The sequence below is a fragment of the Salvia miltiorrhiza genome, chromosome 7 (genome assembly GCF_028751815.1).
Source record: "Salvia miltiorrhiza cultivar Shanhuang (shh) chromosome 7, IMPLAD_Smil_shh, whole genome shotgun sequence".
Taxonomy (NCBI): domain Eukaryota; kingdom Viridiplantae; phylum Streptophyta; class Magnoliopsida; order Lamiales; family Lamiaceae; genus Salvia; species Salvia miltiorrhiza.
This window is the reverse complement of record NC_080393.1, coordinates 44,031,817-44,037,504: the sequence shown is the minus strand read 5'-3', so window position 1 is coordinate 44,037,504 and position 5,688 is coordinate 44,031,817.

Here is a 5,688-nt window from a genome sequence, read left to right as displayed (position 1 = left end):
CGACATCAGATTTCTCGGACAAACAGGAGGAAACTCTCAATGTTTCAAACATTGTCAGAGATCTGCTCAAACTTCCGAACAGTGGTCCGTCACTCTCATCCCTTTCAGATGAGGAAGCCAACTCCGCTCTCAAAACGGCAATGAAGGAGCCAAATGAGTCCACTGAAGGGACTCTTGTTCTTTCTATTATTCAGCTTGGATACTCTCTACTAGGCAAAATTGTTCAAAAATGTTGGACAGGCGCAACGGGAACACCAGACAAGGCATCTCAGCCCCAGAACAATATCCTGGCAGCTCTCCTGAAGGAAGGACCCTTCAACTGGGAAGAGGCTTATCTCAATCTCATCTTCAGCGAGCCTCGCAACACCAAGCCTGCAAATTTGCTCCGACAAGGAAATAGGGTTTTGTTTAGCCCTATTTTGTGCTGATTTTATGGGTCTTTTTGTTGTGCATTCGAGCATGCTTCGTGTCTTTTTGATCTATCCTTCACTTGCTCGATGTTATTTGGGTGTATTACTGATTGTGTGCAGGAATCGGGAGCAGCCGCGCGTTTTGGCATCGTTTGGAGCAGTTTCGGAGGCAGAGCTCACGGCCGCCGCCGTTCCACGGCGGCCGCCGTCCACGGCGCCTCCGTCTCACGGCGGCCGCCGTCATGAAGCTGGCCGCTGCCCCACGGCGCGGGCCGTGCAATATTTGGAGGAAGTCTGCGAAAGGCCCTCACGGCGGCGCCGTCCCACGGCGCCGCCGTCTTACGGCGGCCGCCGTCCCTGGGCAGATCCGACAGTTACGAAAATTGCTATAAAATCCGATTTTGAGGGTTTCATTGACATTCGATTTTTCTCCCAGCCTCCACCTGCGATTTTATGCCTTTTTCCCTTAGTTTAGGTAGATAGAAACATTTTAGATACTTGTGGATTCCGCTAGATCGTTCATTTCATTGAATCGATTGTAAGTTCTTCATTTTGATTAGTTAATCTTTACAAGCTTTCTTGTTATTGCATTGCCTAGATAATCGAGCACTTGGATAATGATAGTTGATTTATGCTTTTGATGTTTTCATCGCCTAGATAATCGTTTCTTTACGCGCCTAGATAAATATTGCTTTACGTTTTTAGGTTATTTATCGCTTCTAGATTAATTAGCTTAGAACCCTAGTTATTATGCTTGATCTATTGCTTCATATTTATTTCTCGCCTAGATAATTTTACTGCTTTCTTTCTTTTACGCGCTAGTTAATCGGAGAGTGTGTCAAACCCAGCTTCTGATTAGAGTGCTTAGGTTTATTTCTGTTTCTTGTGAGTAGCACAGTTAAAGCCCTGCTAAGCCTTCCTTGTGAGACGACTTGAGTCACCTTACCGCCCTAGGACGACCTCGTATAAATTCGAGTCCATCCGTTAGGTGTTTTTGGATGAGTCAAATTTTGGCGCCGTTGCCGGGGAAGGCTTTAGGCATTTGATTGTGTTGCATTGTTTTTTATTTTTGTTTCTTTCTTTTAACTCGGTTATTTCCTCCCTCCGGTGCGTTTGATTTCTTTGTTCGTGTTGTGTATGCAAGGACGTAGAAGCTTGAAAAGAAAGCTTGCACCTTACTACGACAACATTCATCGACCTCGTGAGGTTCTTTCAAGCCTGGAGAAGGAGTCCGAGTCCAGTTCGAGAAGCCTTGTGGAATCACAGTTTCGAGAGGAAAACTGTGAAGAGAGAATCGCTTCCAACCCCATTCTGGAAGCCGTTGAGGATACACCTCCATTGCACTCGGAAGGAGAAGAAGAAGCTCGGCCTAATCCTGACCAAGAAACCAAGGCGGAGCAGAATGTCCAATACATGGGAGATTTCTCCAGGCCGGTCATCGGGAACACTACCACCTCAGCGATAGTGCTTCCCACTGCGGTCCGGAATTATAATTTGAAGCCCAATGACTCAAACTTGCTGCCGCTCTTTCATGGGATGCCAAGTGAAGACGCCTTACAGTTCATCCGTGACTTCTGCTCTCAAGTACAAACCTTCCCACTGTTGGGACTCACCGAGGATCAGTTGAGACTCAAGTGCTTACCTTATGCACTCAAGGACCGAGCTAGGACGTGGTTACTGTCCCTGCCGCCGAACTCCATCAACACATGGGGAGAGGCATGTGAGAAGTTCATGCTCAAGTACTATCCTAGTCACAAGACACAGGAGATTAGGAGCTAGATAATGAACTTCATGCATGGAGCTGACGAGCCTCTCCACGAGGCTTGGGAGAGATTCCAAGAGCTCCTCCGCCAGTGCCCACAGCACCAGTTAGCACCCGTCATGTTAAAGCAGTTCTTCTACGATGGATTGATTCAGACGGCACAGTTTATGGTAGACAGTACAGCAGGGGGCAACATTGCCCGGAAGACAGCTGATGAGCTCAAGGAGATCTTCGAAACACTTGCCGCGAGTTCTCAACAGAAATCAGTTAGAGGAAGGAGGGTTGAAGCCAATGCAGTAGCTCCAAACCATGAGCTTCAGAAGCAGGTAGCGGACCTGATGAGGCAAGTACAACACCTCATGATGAACCAGGTTGAGGCTCCACCCGTTCGCGCACCATCAGCAGAAGGTTGTGGCATATGTGGCGAATTTGGCCATGGAATTAACGCGTGCCATCGAATGGGCGAATTCCCACCTGAAGGACAAGCAGAAATCTATGCTGCTCAGGGCTATCCGGGGAGACCTCAATTTGAACAGAGGCCCAACTTTAATCAAGGGCAACAAAGCTCCAACCCGAGTTGGAGAAATGAGCAGAATTCAGGATGGAGGAACCAAGCTCCTGGCCAAGGGTCGGGATCAAACCAAGGCAATCAGTTCCCCCAACCTTCACAGCAAATGGGGTATTAGAACCAGCAGCAGTTCTACCCATCTCAACAACAGCCCTCATTCCCTCAGCAGCAGCATTACCCTCAACCATATCAGCAACAGCAACCACCGCAGCAACTTTACCCACCTCAGCAGCACCAACCTCCAGGCCCCTTATTTGAAGATCAGATGCAAGCTTTCATGCAAGCTAGCAAACAGGCGATGGAGGCTCAGAGTGCTACCATCAAGCGCCTCGAGACTACAGTTGGGCAACTAACAGGAGCCTTGAGTCAGCTGCAGCAAGAACAGCCAACTGGGAAGTTCCCAAACCAGGACCAACAGCCGCATCAAGCTCATGCCGTGCGGTAATCAAGGAGGATGCCCCAATAACCACGGGAAAATGGAGAAGCAAAGCCGTGCAAGCAATCAAGGCTACCCAATGCCCCAGTGAGCCACTGCCACTTGTCACTGTTGCACCAGAACAACCACCACCCAAGCAAGGAGATCCAGGTAGTTTTATTTTTGATATTAGCTTAGGTGGGGTTGAAAAGGCTTTAGGAATGCTTGATTTGGGTACGGCAGTCAATTTGATGCCGCTTGACATTTTTGAGGAATTGGAAAATAAAGAGCTGAAATGCACGAACATTAAGATAGAGCTAGCTGACAGCTCCATTAGCAGCCCACGAGGCCTTGTTGAGGATGTTGAGGTGGTTGTGAGGGGGATTAGAGTCTTGGCTGATTTTGTTGTCCTGGATGTGGGAAAAGGGATTAGAGGCGAGAATGGGCATCTCGTACTACTTGGCCGACCCTTTATGGCTACCACCCGTACTCGCATCGATGTGGGTACGGGAACTGTAAGTATGGTAGGGGCGGGTAGAGCGGTAACTTTCTCTGTTTTTGATAAAAAACCTACTACCCCCACTTCCTTAATTCAAATCTGCTCTTATGTTGAAACATTTGATGCTTTGGATGAGGATTGTATTGTGCAGGAATTCCTTAATAATTTACAGGAGGAGGACGAGATTGAGGAGGAATTCCTTGCCAACTTGCAGGATAAGGCTGACATTGAGCAGGAATCTCTGGATAAGCTGCACGAGGAAGATGACATAGAGCAAGGCTTCCTGTCTGCCTTGCTACTAGAAGAGAAGCTTGATGAGGTTGTGTCACTCGATCTCCTGGGATGGGTGGATAGAGGACCATCTCATGATATGAGCATGGAACGCTCATTTGGAGGACCCGCAGCTGCAATTCAAGAAGTTATGTTTACAAGGGCGTTAAGGCAGCTAGAGCTTCAATCGGATTTTGGTTAAGCGGTTCCCCTAGTCAGGCTGGCGACTTTAAAACTAGCGCTTGCATGGGAGGCAACCCATGTTTCTTTCTTTTTTTTCTTATTTTCGTTTATCTTTCGTTTTTGCTTGTGTTTGAGTTCTTTTGTTTCTGTTGTTTGGTGCAGGTTGTTGTGTTGGAGACTGCCTGTTCTTGGGATGCGAGTTGGGCAGACATTGTGGGACACTACAGACTCACCACCGGATCGGTATTTAGGGAAGTTTCCTCTTTCACCCCTCTTTTTGTTTGCACTGAGGACAGTGCCAGATTTTAAGTGTGGGGGGGTGTGGGGGTGTTTGAGTTTGTTGGTAGTTGTAAATCCTGTGGGTGTCTTCTTGTTGTGTTCTTGGGCTTTATTGTGTTGGGGTGAATGGTCCCCTTCTCTTGTTTTCTTACCTGTTTTTAAGTACATCGCATGATTGATGGTAGTTCACTGGCGATTCTGGATTGTGTCTGTTTGGTTTGTTGTCCTTGTTTTCTTGATTGATTTGTCCCCAATGAAGTGTAATCAGTTTAAGGTTTTGGTGCAACACCCTGATGAGCAACTCTTGACGTGATTTGTCCGGTAGATGCTAAGGGGAGTGTTTTCAGTGCAATTTCCTAATATCTGTCTCTGTTTTGAATTGTTTGGTTGGTTGTTGAGTTTCTGATAGTCTGGGTCTCTGCTTCTCTAATGTTTTCATTATGAGCATGGGAAACCACACGAGAACATTTTGGATCACCTCCAAAAGTGCAATCTCGTGAAGTATGGCCCACCTATTAAGAGCGAAAATAACTTGACCCCAAAAAAAAATGAGAAGTGTATTGTGAAAAAGTGAAAGAATATGAAAAGGAATGAGATATGATTGTAAAGGAAATTGCATTAGGAAATTCACCCTTAGCGGAGAATTGGGTCTGATCGAATTGAATTGTATCACCTTGTTGTTGCACTTTAAACCTTAGCTTTGAACACTTGATTGGGGGGCATTGATATCTTGAAGGACTTGGATTGGTTTGTGTTTGCTTGGTGATAAGAATCGCTTGTGGATTTCCTTTCGATGTTGTGATTGTTGCTTGAGGACAAGCAAGGATTTAAGTGTGGGGGGTTTGTTTAGCCCTATTTTGTGATGATTTTACGGGCTCTTTTTGTTGTGCATTCGAGCATGCTTCGTGTCTTTTTGATCTATCCTTCACTTGCTCGATGTTATTTGGGTGTATTACTGATTGTGTGCAGGAATCGGGAGCAGCCGCGCGTTTTGGCATCGTTTGGAGCAGTTTCGGAGGCAGAGCTCACGGCGGCCGCCGTTCCACGGCGCCGCCGTCTCACGGCGGCCGCCGTCATGAAGCCGGCCGCTGCCCCACGGCGCGGGCCGTGCAATATTTGGAGGAAGTCTGCAAAAGGCCCTCACGGCGGCGCCATCCCACGGCGGCCGCCGTCCACGGCGCCACCGTCCCTGGGTAGATCCGACAGTTACGAAAATTGCTATAAAATCCGATTTTGAGGGTTTCATTGACATTCGATTTTTCTCCCAGCCTCCACCTGCGATTTTATGCCTTTTTCCCTTAG